Source organism: Diabrotica undecimpunctata, chromosome 2, assembly GCF_040954645.1.
Source record: "Diabrotica undecimpunctata isolate CICGRU chromosome 2, icDiaUnde3, whole genome shotgun sequence".
NCBI lineage: Eukaryota > Metazoa > Arthropoda > Insecta > Coleoptera > Chrysomelidae > Diabrotica > Diabrotica undecimpunctata.
Window position 1 is genome coordinate 101,402,043 of NC_092804.1, and position 14,955 is coordinate 101,416,997.

A 14,955-nucleotide genomic window follows, 5' to 3' on the forward strand; every position below is an offset into this window, starting at 1 on the left:
TTTCACCTCTAAAAGCCTCACCCTACCTCTCAAAATTCGACTTCTGAAATGTTATGTATTCCCGGTTTTGTTATATGGAATGGAGGCGTGGACAATGACCGCAACAATGATGAAAAAAGTAGAGGCCTTCGAAATGTGGGCTTACCGACATATATTACGTATATCCTGGACTGAGCACGTGACCAACGAAGAGGTACTACGCCGGATAGGTAAAGAGAGAGAGGTAGGAATAAGTATAAAGAAAAGAAAGTTGGAATACTTGGGTCACGTTATGAGACATAATAAATATAGAGTACTACAACTGATCATTCAAGGGAAAATAGACAGCAGAAGGGGTCCAGGGAGGAGAAGACACTCGTGGCTCCAAAACTTGCGGCAATGGTTCGGATTGTCATCTGCTGAACTATTCAGATCTGCCGTAAACAAAGTCAGAATAGCCATGTTGATTGCCAACGTTCGGAACGGACAAGGCACATGAAGAAGAAGAAGAAGCTGCTTTGTGTTACACTTTATGATAAAAATAAAAACAGATTCGGAAAGTGGGTCAAATTCTGTAGTGCCCTATTTCAAAAAAAAAATTTTACGTTTATTTTAACCAAAAATATTTGAAAAAATATTATTATTTAAACAATTTATTAATTTACAACCAAATAGTGCACTAGAACTTCTTAAGACCTTTCATATAAAAAAAGAATCATCTCAATATCTGCCATAGTTTTTGCGTTATTTGATATAAACTTTTACATGGAATTTAGCTATGCCCAGAATCGCGAGGAACGGCCTTAAAGTTTATATTCTTAAATTGCTATCTTTGGGCTATTAACAACAAATCTAATATTCCTATTTATAAGGTGAAACGACTTCACCGGTCGGTGAATTTAATTTTTTATTAGATTGATAAATTTAAACCACAATAGTATCTTACTTATTATGCATATATACGCATGTATAATAATATTAATTATTCTCGTATTCTAATTATTATTGTTTTTAACGTTTTTTTGTATATGTGTTTTATATTTCAAATACTTTTTATTTGGAAATTAGTATAAATTCATTTTCGTCATATTTTCATCAAATTTCATATCTAATATCCATTATGACTCTAACGGTAGTTAGAGTCATAATGGATTAACTCTAACCATAATAACAAACTACCCACCTAACTAACGGCTAACAGACAGTTTCTTAAATGATAACTCACTCATTAGGACGATAGAAGATTGAGTAGATTAAATTAATATAAACAACTAAATCTATGCTATACACCGTAAAGGTAGCACTAATACCAGTTGTCCAGTTATGGATTCCTAATCAAATCGGTTTTCATATGGCAACACGTGATTATTTAGCAATAAAGACAAACCAAACATGTAAAAATTTATCTTGCAATACAAACTATCAATATAATATAAATTAAGGATGGAACGTATCAATAAATATTTGCGTCCAAAGTAGCCGATAACCATGGTCGACTCTTGTTTCCGGAATATCAGTGGTTTACGAAAAAAATTCTTTTGGTAGATATATATTTATTTTCATTGTTATTTATATTTAATTAAAAAAAAATGACGTATTACATTGTACAATAAAAAAAAGATTATTTTTATAATATAAAAACATAATAAAAATTGTAACAAAACACCCTCTGACGCGGAGTCCATGGAGGAGCTGTAATATGATTTTCAAACCCCAACATCCTGTGGACCAGTGACCTGAGTGGTCTGAACGTTTTATATAGATTTTAGTTTACATTACAGATGTAGATACAATACAAAAAGACAGTATTCGAGTTATATTTAGTGAGTTAACGTCTATAAAATAAAGTCTAAAAACCGTAAGATAGTATTATTGGTATAACATCGTATTATGTTATGTTCGGCTATTCCACATTATATTAATATGTAATAAATGACGCCCGGCTTCTCGTTTTTATTTGAAAATAATTATTGGTAAGAACAAAACAAATTTAATTGTTAAAAACAATTTGCTATGTTTCGGTAGTTCTCACGAAAAATCGCTGTAGAAAAGTGTGCATTCCTCCGGTGTTTACGTGAAAAGTGAGTTTCGGTAGTAGTAATTCGGACTATTTTCACGGGTGTAAGATCGTTAACGAAAAGTTAAAAATAATTAAGCTAATTCGCTAATTACATTTAATATTGGGCATTTGCGTTGGTATAAATAATTTGTGAACTTATTGTTTGTTAAGAAATAACAAACTTGTGCCTCGTTAGATACTCGGACACTTTTTCTAGATAACTTATTAGATAACTGCTTCAGTATTACTTACTGGACTATACGTGTTAAAACCTTCTCTTTTGTCGAACTCGGAAGTGATTTAGTGCTAACGTATTCCAAGGGTCATACAGTGTGGTGTGCAGAAAGGTGCTGGAGGTATTTTATCCAAGATTGTACATTCCGCTATTTACTGGCAACTACTCTTCAATTTGTACATGTAAAATCATTTGTACGTCAATTTGCGGTCCACTCAGAACAGAAACCTTGAACACTTGATTGCTACGTGTCATTCTGAGGCATTAGAAGCATGAGTCAAAACGTCGTGTTGACCAATGAACAATTCCAAGAGGTTTTGTCAAGATTGTCAGTACAAAGTGCTCTCGTTTCGCTGTCCGCGTCGCTCCAAAATGGAAACCTGTTAAAATGTCATTCGAGATTTGATGGACACAAGGACACCGACGTAAATGCTTTTATTAGCGCCGTAGAGATATATAAAGACTGTGCATTAGTGTCTGATGAAAATGGATTTCGAGGAATCGCGATTTTTTTCGATGATCTCGCGACAACATGGTATTAAGGCGTTAAAGATACCATTTCGACATGGGAGGAACTTGGTTGCCTATTAAGAAATAATTACGTTAGGTCCGAAAAAACTGGCATAGAGTGTTTACAGCAAATTTTTTGCCAAGGAGCAAGAAGGAAAAACAACAGTGGACGTCTTCGTTTACCGATGTAGAGCTGTTCTCGCGCAATTAGAACCAGGCAACCTTACAGAAACAACACAACTAGATATGTTGTATGGTTTACTACATAAATCGATTAGAGAAAAGATTTCTCGAGAAGCAGTTTACAATTTTACGGAGCTACTTGCCGAAGCAAGAAAAATTTAAGATGTATTCGATAAACCTAGTTCGAGGGAGGATAAAGCCCCTCACAGTAGACAATCGTATGAAAAGCGACCGTGTTATAATTATTGTCGTGTTCCCAGTCATCCTAAGGATGAATGTCGAAAAATACGTGATTAACAATCCAAAGATCGACCGACGACTCCGAAAGTAATTGCACGTTCTTCGCGTACGGTTAGTGCTACCATTGGAGCAACTATTTCATATTCGCCGCCCAATCGTATAAACAACCCGTTAACTTGTTACGGTTGTGCTAACTGTGCTAAACCGGGTTTCATTCGACCAAACTGTACTGTGTAGCTACACGGAAACATCCTCAATAGATTTCTCTTCTGTAGATACACTTATTTCACCTCAACCTAGACTGGTTTTACGTATTAATATATTTGGGCACGAAGGTCAAGGGTTAATAGATACAGGTGCTAAACAAAGTGTACATACAACCTTTTAAAAAACAAGGACAAACTTTTAAGTCCGAACAAATTTCTGTAAAATTCGCTAATAGTGTTGGTAGAAACAAGAGTTGACAACTTTAGTTGATGTACGCATAAGAGATAGAATGGTGCCTACAAAGTTTATTAGTTTTTCCAGATACACTCTGGGTATCAGATACAACAAAACTCTTCTAGGTATTGATTTTTTGATAAATGCACAAATAGCTCTAGATTTTCACAATAAGAAATAGTATTTTGCGAATGAAAGCACACGGCAGCCGTTGTTCTTTGAAGAAAAAGGTATAGAACCTATTGAAATTCATAATTGTGAAAATTTGAGACAAGATGAAGGAGCGATGCCAAGGGAGTATGAACGAGTTCGACTCGATGACTTTTGAAAAGTAGAAAGAATAATTCAGAATGGGGAAGAGCCTACAGACTATGCAGAGCATTGGATTAACACTGGAAATAGCGCACCAATCGCATTGCCACCACACCGAATGTCACCTGCAAAGAAGGAAGTGCTTCAAACTGAGTGAGATAAACTTCTGGAAGAAGGCATAATCAAAGAATGTGAAAGTGCATGGGCCGCGCCGGTTGTATTAATGCCAAAAAAAAAGTAATTACTAGTGACTCGTATATATTACCGCGTATGGTCGATTTATTACACGCCGCGAAACAAACATATTATACGTCTACCATCGACTTACGACCGGGGTATCACCAAGTTAACGTCCCGGAGGATGACCATGATAAAACTGCATTTGTGTCACCGTTCGGGACTTTTCGATACTTACGGATGCCTTTTGGTCTCAAAGAAGCCCCAATGACTTTTCAAAGACTCATGGACCGTTTTCGCTGTGGTCTTAGTAATATAATGATTTTAAGTAATCTAGACGATTTTATCATGGTATCTAGCTGTTTTAACGAACATTTACACGATCTAAAATTAGTGTTCGATAGACTAGATCAGTTTAATCTTCAGACAAATCGGAAGAAGTGCATGTTTGCTTACGAAAAAGTAAAATACTTGGGATATTTGATCACTCCGCAACAAGGAACTTCTGTTGATCCGGATAAAACCGCTGCTATTTCGGAACGGTTACCCCGGAGAAACATTAAGGAAGTGCAATCTTTCCTTCAGACGGCTAATTGGTTCGTCGGCTTATAAACAATTTTGCAGATATATCCAGACCCTTGAGTAATTTATCTACGAAAAATAAGCCAAGGTAATGAACGGAAGTGGAACAGAACTCCTTCGAAACGCTTAAGAAGTTACTGATTACCGCTTCAATTTTACAGCAAGCAGATGAAAACCAGCCGTATATCATTCTTACTGACGATAGTGGTCATGCGTTAGGAGCAGTGTTACAAGGAGATATCGATGACGAGCATCCCGTGGAATAAGCTAGCAGACTTCTAACCACTGCCGAGCGCAACTATTTCACTCCAGAGAGAGAAGCTTTAGCTGTTTTGTGGACCTTAGAAAAGTTCAGAGGTTATATAGAAGGCACGAGAATAACCCTGCAGACTGATCACCAACCCTTAAGGTGGCTGCTAAGCCTAAAATCTCCCACAGGAAGGTTGGTCAGATGGTCACTATTGGTCCAAGGCTATGTCTTAACCATAGATTATCTGCCAGGCAAACATAACATGGCAGCCGATACACTTTCCAGGCCCTCATGCGAACACAATGATGTACTGTCTTGCGAGATATGTGAAGTTCAAATTGACTTGTCTCATCGGTCGGCATATGAGACCAGGTTTGAACAATTGAAAGACCCAGATGTTGCCAAAATAATTCAATCATTCGAAGACCCGAATTCGAATGAATATGTAAAATGGACAGATCGTAGATACTTCCTCACACAAGGAGTACTCTATCGTTACTCATCGGAAGAAGGCGAAGAAGAGGCTCAGTTAGTAGTACCCACACATGAGCTCGAAACCATAATGAAAGAGTATCATGACGCACCAACGGCAGGTCATTATGGTATTGAACGTACTTTGAGATGAATCGCTCAAAAATTCTTCTTTCCAAACATGAGCCGTTTTATTGCTGATTACATCGATAAATGCCAAGATTGTCAAAGATATAAGGCATTTTACCAGAAACCAGGTGGACTGTTACAAAAACCCTGTGTATGCACAACGCTTCGAGACACTTGCCATCGACCTATTTGGACCGTTACCTGAAGGATCAAAAAGTGAACGTTGGATTCTGATAGTCGAAGACACATGTACTAAGTGGGTCGAGCTATTTGTTTTAACTCAAGCATCTACACAAGAATGCACTATAAAGCTTATTGACGAGGTATTCTTACGATTTGGCCTACCGTGAAGGATTATCAGCGATAATGGTGTGCAATTCGTGTCTGATGTAATGCAACAAGTTTGCTATGTGTTACAAGTCAAAGAGACTTTTACTCCACTTAAACACCCTTCTGCTAATATGGTAGAGCGCAAGAATAGAGATTTAAAACCGACACTTGCTATGCTTGTAGGAACTGAGCATAATACTTGACCTGAGAAGCTAGCAATGGTTAGATTTGCCATGAACTCAGTATGGTGCGAGTCCACAGGACAAACCGCTGCCTACTTTTGGACGTGAGCTGCGACGAGATATCCGTCAAGTTGTAGAAAGTGAGAATTTTATACCTCAGATATTACCATACCTAAAACGCATGGCTAAAACATGGCATGAATCGAAGATGAAGCATGACAACGCCCAAGATAGGCAAAAAAATATGCTGATCGACGTTTGAAGGAACCCAGTCCATCCAAAGAAGGAAATTTAGTATGGGTCAAAACAACCGCTCCTATTAACAGGTCGAAAGGTAAAACAGCTAAATTCTATCCAAAGAGAGATGAACCCTATAGGATAAAGCGAGTGGTATTACCTTTGAGTTATGAGCTTTGTGGAGTGAACACTCGTACTGCCCTTATTGTGTTCCACGTATCCGCGCTTACACAAGCTAGCCTTAATGACGCTGAAGCTCCAACGCATGTAGTGCCAAGACGAAGACGAGGATGCTCCAGGAAGAAAACCACATCTTCTGCTGGCCCCTCTTCTAACAAGTTCGAAGCCAAGTAGGGAGACTGTAATAAACCGCCCCTGGAGGAGCTGTAACAAGATTTTAAAACGCCAACATGCGGCATTCCTGTTAGACAGACCAGTGACCTGAGCGGTCTGACCGTTTTATATTGATTTTAGTTTTGTAAATAGAACACAAAAACACAGTAGTCGAATTATATTTAGTGAGTTAACGTTTAGCTTTTGTAAGAGAAACACGATTATACAGCTTTATCAAATCATTGTAATGTTCGTTATAAAAGAAACTCTTAAAACCCTGAGATAAATATTCTTAGTATAACATCGTATTATATGTTAGGCTATTCCACATATTAATATGTTAGTTATAATATATAAACATATATTTTACAGGTACGTAGTTGCGCATCGCACGCCACTGATGTAACTCGATGCAAAGTATTACAAATTTAACGAATTTATTGATTTACCAAAAAGAATACATTAAATTATTGACTTAACATGAACTGTTAGTTGTTTAGCATTAAAATATCGGGGACAACTATATTCATATTAATCACCTGTCAAATTCACGTCGCGTCGAACAATGTAGCCGATAATGTGACATCAGTTCCATCGTTGATTAGATATATATGTAAAAATATCAACATGTTCCATGTTCCTTATTATTTATATTTTATGGATGCTACAAGCGATTATAAATAAATAAGAAATCTCTTGTGGAATAATTATTCTCGCACTCTGCTTTTAGACGTGAGTGCATATGCAGATTGATTTATGTACCTAATTGTCTTACTTACTTAACTTAATCATCAGTAGACCCATTTGTACCTTTCGGTGTTGGGCCGTTTATAATACAATGCATTCAATTACAATATTTGACAGTCTTCTGAGGTGTCCTAGCTCTTAACGAACCTTCTCCATTCCTGTGTTGCTTCCTGCCAAGTCTTACCGTTACTCTGCAGTATCTGCGAGATGTCACTGTTCCATTCTTAAATGGGTCTTCCTCTTATGTTCTTCCCTATTGGTTTGGCGTCCCACACTCTTTTTACTTGTATATTATTGTCCATCCGGGTTAGATGTCCGAACCATGCCAATTTTTTCTCCTTGATTGAGTCGAGTATCGGTTTGATTTTGAGTCTTTCTCTTATTTCTTTATTTTTGATTCTATCAGTTCTTTTTACTCCTATCGTTCTTCTGAGGTATTTCATCTCTGCTGCCTGAATTCTGCTCTGATATCTTTTGTTTAATATCCAATTTTCTGCTCCATATGCCACTGTAGGTCTATATATTGTTTTGTATATTGTCATCTTGGTCTTTGTTGATATTTCTTTGTTATTAAGGAATCCTCTATTTAGTGTTTGGGATAGTTTTCCTGTGTTTTCCATTCTGTTGTTAAGATCGTCCTCGATGTCTCCTTTGTTGTTGATTACTGTTCCTAAGTATTTGTATGAATTTGTCTGTATTATTTTTTGTTGGTCTATCATTACTTCTATTTGATCTTCCGTCCCTTGTTTCCTTAATATTTTCATTATCTGAGTCTTCTCTTTGTTTACGTTTACGTTGTAATTGCTTGCTTCTAGGTTCCATTTCTATAAGTTGTATTTCAGTTTTTCTGCAGTTTTCGCAATTAATACTATGTCGTCTGCAAATATACACATCTCAGCATTTATCATTTGCATTCTGTTCCAACCGATGCAGTATTTCTTGAATGTTTTCTTACATTCTTTCACTATCTCATCTATTACATTTATGAATAGCACTGGGCTGAGACTTCCCTTTTGTCTAACTCCTTAAGTTGTTTCAAATGGTTCTGACTGTATATTTAACATTCTTATTGTATTTGTTGTATATACTCTTTGTTGCTTCTATCAGTTCTTCACTTACTTGTTTCTTCTTTAGGCTTTCCTATATATCTTTTCTTTTGACTGAGTCGAATGCTTTTTCCATGTCTATAAAGCTCAGATATATTTCTTTATTTTTCTTTAAGACTTTTTCTATTACTTGTTGCTTGGTGAATATATGGTCCGGTGTGTTGTGTGCTTTCCACTTTGTACGTCCTCTAATTTATGTTCTATTTCTTTTCTAATTTTCCTTTCTATTATGGTTTCGGATACTTTTGCTGCTACACATAGTAGTAATATACCTCTATAGTTCTTACAGTCTCTTGTGTTTCCTTTCTTGTATATAGGTATAATTACTGCATTTTGTCCATTCTCTGGGTATTACTTTTCTCTTCCATATTAGGTTATATATGTATAACAATTTTTCCTTTTCTTTTACTCCTATATATTTCATCATTTCTGGTGCTACTTCATCGCTTCCTGGTGCTTTTCCAATCTTTATCTTTCTTATTGCTTCTTCCAGTTATTCTTTTTCTATAGTTTCTGGATTTTCCGTGTTTCTCATGGATACTCTCATGTTGTGGCTTTCCTTCTCCATTGTATTAGCTTGATTTTTATTCATTATCAGCTGAAAATGTTCCCTCCATCTTTCCATTATTGTCTTATCGTCGTTTATTATTGTTCCTTCCTTGTTAATTATTTGTTTCAGCTTCGTTTCTTTGTTGTTCTTAGGTTTTTCAGTGTTCTGTAAAATATTTTGACGTTTTCTATGCTGTTTTCTCCCATTTTTTCCCCGAATTTTTCCCAACTTTTCTTTTTCTCTTTCTTAACTATCTCTTTAACTTTTGTTCTTTGTCTCTTATAATTTTCATATTTTTGTTGTGTTTTGTCTTGTATGTATTCTTTCCATAATTTCTTCTTTCGTTTATTTCTCTTTTCACTTCATCGTTCCACCAATATGTTCGTTTCCCTCTGTTGTTATTTCTTGTAGTTCCACATATTGATTTAGCTGTTTTTATCATCGCATTTTTAAATTTTATGTACCTAATTGTTTTTTGTTCTTAATTATTTGACCCTAATAACAACTAATTAGGAAACCTTACAAACAATTTGTTAGTTTTATAATAACCTACAAACGATTAAACCTTCCTATGTTTCTCTTGCAATAATCTACAAAGGATTAAAGATCTTTTAATGAATTGTCTTTTGAAAGATCATTAATCGGGCACTCTGCTATCAGATGGCGCTCACGCAGAATAATTTAATTGTTGTTTTCTTAGTTATTTGACTTTAAAAACAACTAACTAGGAGATCCTACAAACAATTTGTTTATTTTATAATAACCTACAAGCGATTTACCATCTATTACACTAGTTTTTTTTAATAAGTAATATTTATTTTACAAACATCTTAATTGTTCTTGCAATAATCTACAAACGATTGAGGGTCTAATAAATGAAAAGTCTCGTAAGGAATAATTAATCAGACCCGGTGCTTTCAGATAGCGAACATGTAGAATATTTTATTTGTTTTTTCTTAATTATTTAATGCTAGAAACAACTAAATAATTGACCTTTTAAGCGATTTGTCAGTATTATAATAACCTTCAAACGATTTCCAATCTATTACAATTATTTGTATTTAAAAAATAAATAATTTGTTAAATAATTATTAAACCTACAAAAACTAATTTGTTTTATAATGATGATGCACACTTAAAATAGTTTAGATTTATAATAACTTTACAATTATTACAATAATAACAAACAATTTCATATCTATTACATTAGTTTTTATCTAAAAATAAGTAATTTTCATTATTTTGTAGGCTAGAGTCATACACAAAAATAGTTAATTAATTGTGAACTAATTAATTGACCTACAAAAAACTGGACCCATTACAATCATCTACAAACGACCTACAATCGATTGTATTATCCGAATATTAGTCGTCCTACCATATGGAGGTCTCCCTCCCTATGAACGTATTAAGACCGAATCGAAGCCGGCTAGAGCTATTTTTCGACGAAAAAAAAAGTAATAAGAGGCAAAAATTTGAAAATTAGTTGATAAAATACCTATAAGAAAATTTTGAATAATCTCGCTTATGTTAGCTTTATTTATGATTTTTATCATAAAATAATTAATTTTGGGACTTTCTTTATAAACTTAAAACATGTTAGCAAGCAAAACGATTGTTTTATGTTTTATGCCAAAAACAATTACAAAATAGATATCAATCTATTAAAAATATCATATTTTTAATAATTTTGTTTAAATATTTTAGCAAATAAATTAAAAAAAGTAGAGAAAAAATTTTTGGTTGTTGAATTTGGATAGTTATTTATTATTTGTATTACATAATATATTAACAAAAAAAGTTTTTAAATAAAGTTCAAGAGTGACTGAATAATATATATTTAGTTAGTTTTTTCAAGTCTTTGTTGTTGAACTGTTAAGCTGTGCTTTGAACTCATATTTTGTGGTTACATAATAAACATCATCATTCCTTCTTCGTTTTCCACGGCCATAGCATGCCACTGATGTGACTGGATGCTAAATATTAAACATTTAAGAATCTATTAATTTACCAAAAAGAATCCGTTAAATTATTGAGTTTACACATAATGTTATTTAACATTAAAATATCGGGGATAACTGTATTTACATTAATCACCTATCAAATTCACGTCGGACATTGTAGCCGATAATGTAACGCCAGTTCCGCTGTGTATGTAATATTTGACACTTTGACAGCAAATCAATCTTTTGAAAACGAATGTAATATAATATACACAATTTGTTTGATTTAATATTAAATCTTATTCTCGTAACATTAAGATCAGTAGTTCTTTGAATAATTATTATTAATTGTATTATTGACTTTACACTTTTTGCGATTATTTTTATTTTTATATACTTTTTAAAAAATCAGTAAGATAAATAATTCGGAATAATTAGGGAAATAAAATCCAGAACTTTGTGGCGCCATCTAACACAATAGTCATGATCTACACTAGTCACAATTCAACAGAGGTTGCTGTAATTTAACTGTTGTTTGATTTTCAACACCTCCTTATAATTTATTTGTCCCTGTTACTGGGAGAAACCATATGGCAACACATGATTTTCTCACATGTCAATAAGTTCTAACTAAATCACTCTTTATTTATTTTAAGAAATAATCTTTCACCCTTACATGTGTGATAATAACTTTTAAAAAGATACTCCAACTGTAGGTGGAAAAATTCTTGCTAGGAGGGCATCTGTTTCTTATTTTTCAATTTTCCATTTTTTTTTTATTAAAATTTGGATCTTGCTGTTTTGTATTTATATCACAATTATACTATCGAAAAAGTTTGATTAATAATAAGGATTATTAATGGCTCTTGGTATGGGGATTATGATAATATTTTATATTAGCCTAGAGAGAGGTCTAGGGGCCTAGAGAGAGGTCACTTCGTGTCTTTAACATTGTGTGACTTATCTAAGGCTTTTGATTGTGTCTCACACACTTTACTTTTAGACAAATTGCACAAATATGGCATAAGGGGAAATGCTCTTAATTTATTTCGATCGTATTTAATAAACAGAAAACAGGCCGTTTTTTTAAATAATAACTACTCAAATTTTCACAATGTTGAACATGGAGTTCCCCAAGGGTCTATATTAGGACCTACATTTTTTCTTCTATATCTCAACGATATATTTCATTATACCCACCCCTTAAGGTGTATATGTTTTGCAGATGATACAACCGTTATTAGTACCGACCAGAATCAATATAATTTAAATAACAAAATAGGAAACGATGTGCTTAAAATTAAAAACTGGTTTACACATAATAAACTAAAACTAAACGAGGATAAAAATCAAAATATAGTTTTCAGTTCAGATCGAAGACACATTTTTGGATATAGCATCAAATTGTTAGGGATTTTTATGGATGACAACTTAGATTGGGGCATCCATATAGACAACTTAAGTTCTAAACTCGCCAGTACAATATTTGTAATGCGTAACCTGGTTTATTTGGTACCTAAAAGTACCCTTAAAATGTGTTACTTTTCATTGTTTCATAGTCATATACAATATGGAATAGCTGTTTGGGGCAACTCTGGTCATGCCGACAGAATATTTAAATTACAAAAGAAGGTGGTGAGGATACTTGCTGGAGCGGATTTAAGGGATCATTGTAAACCATTATTTTTGAACATGGGTATTATGCCTCTACCTTCGCTTTATATGTATGCAACACTGTTGGAAATTCACGATAATAAAAATAAGTTTACTATAAACTCCCAATTACATGATCATCTAACAAGATCGAGGGATTTAATTAGGTCACAACCATTCAGACTATCAAAGAGCACAAAGAATTCAATTGATATTCACTTGTATAACTATCTGCCTAACGAAATAAAAATTCTGTCTCCACCACTGTTTAAAAATAGGATCAGAAAGCATTTTTTAACATATTGTTTTTACTCAAAGACAGAATACCTCAATACACCTTTATAACGTGTACCCAGTTTGGTCAGAATACTGTCGATTTACTATCTACATATCACATCGTATTATTGCTATTAAAATGTACTAAGTTTTATGTATTAGTTTATTTAGTCATCGATTCGGGAATATTCTTAATTATTTGCACATTTTTGTTACTTCCATATTTCAAAGATTTTTTATGTGACAGTTTAGGTTTGTTTTTTTTTTTTGGTTAGAGATTTTTTTATCTTAAATTTTTAATTTTAATTCTTCTGCTAATACTTACATATGTATATTACTTTAGCCAATATGGTTAAGTTAATTTTAAGTTTACATTATTATATCTTTTATTGTATTTTTTATACGGACTTCAAACTTTATGTAAAGTGGTCAATAAACGTTCTATCTATCTATCTATCTATTAGAGTGGTATCGCTATAATATAAAAATGTAGCGAATGCGAAAGATCAAATTCCAGTAAGTTACTCATCACAATGATGACCCCAAAAACAGAACAGGTATAAGAATATAGCGATGAAAGCAATAGTGTTAACTCATTGCAAACTTATAGAAGACTTAGAATGAGGAGGCACAGGGGAGCAGAACAAACCAAACGTTCGTTAAAAATGTACGGTAAAAGTAAAAGTACTTACGTTCTATCTAGTACTTATCCCTTTCGGATGTTGACGACTATCATGGCAATCTGTATTTTGCAAACTGCGGTCTGTAAAAGATTTGTGGTTGTTGTGTTGAACCACGTACGTAGATTTTTCAGCCAGAACATTATTCACCTTCCCGGTCCTCGTTTTTCTTCTACTTTTCCTTGAAGAATTAATTGCAACAACCCATATCTCTCGCTGTTCCTCATGATATGACCGAGGTAGGTTCAATTTTGGCTGTTTTTATTGTGGTTAACAACTCTTTTTCTTTTTGCATTGAAAATTGAATGGTAATTTGTATTTTATAGAATTGCAATTGTATTCAGATGTGGTGATACACCTGAGTTGTGGCACAAGCGGATTAGACAATCTTGTATATTTCCTGTGAGTTCAATATGTGAGATATGCTTGAAAGGTAAGCAGACACGTTCTCATTTTTAAAGAGAGTTTTTACTAACAATGAACTGTGGACAATTTTACCAACAATGGATTTTTTGTGTTTCCGTTGATGAGGCCAATATTTATTTATTTCATGCAATAAACCAGTCCTTATAAGAAAATGTAAAGAACTGACTTAAATTTGTCCTAAGACCCAATTTTTACAAAATAAACTTTTTGTTCTAGTTCTCTTTAGTTCTCATTATTTAGGTGGCTAATGTGGGAATTTATTTTTGTCTTTTTATACTAGAAGAAAGAATATCAGTACTAAACTATTGATGAAATATATCCAAAAATATCTACACAATTTCTTACAGGCTGTATGTAACTATAGACTATTTAAAACTCAACTTAAAATTACTTTTGATTATATTAATTAGGATATTGACTGTATTAATTACAAATTCGCACGACTTTTACCTTTAGTAAAATATTCTTTGAAATATATTTTATTTAAGTTTGAGGACATGGCGAGTAGGATAATATAGACAATAATAGAATATAAAAAGTTGGATTAGTGGGGTAGAAAACACACAAAAATAAAAAGTTGACCCCGACGTGATTTGAACACGCAACCTTCTGATCTGGAGTCAGACGCGCTACCGTTGCGCCACGGAGTCTACACAAACGTTCGTTCATAGGTCTGAATTATTTACACAGAAGCAAAGAGAAATTCATAATATATTATCAAAGTTACATTCAAATCATCCATTGGTATGTTTTAATATAATTTATAGTTTTGCCAACAATTAAAAAGTTTTTAAAACTGTTTTTTATGTCATTTTAATTCGTTTGTGACGTTTCGATTTCCAATCCAGAAATCGTTTTCAAAAAATATTTTATACCTATTAAGAAATTATGTTACCCCGTAGATGTTTATCAAAACGAGAACTA

At 33.5% G+C, this 14,955-nt stretch overlaps 1 non-coding gene across 1 annotated transcript; it reads right to left on the reverse strand.

The window, feature by feature from the left end:
* Positions 1-14,609: 14,609 nt before the first annotated feature.
* Positions 14,610-14,681, reverse strand: TRNAW-CCA (transfer RNA tryptophan (anticodon CCA)). The gene has a single exon. It is a non-coding gene; the product is annotated as a tRNA-Trp (tRNA).
* Positions 14,682-14,955: the final 274 nt, after the last annotated feature.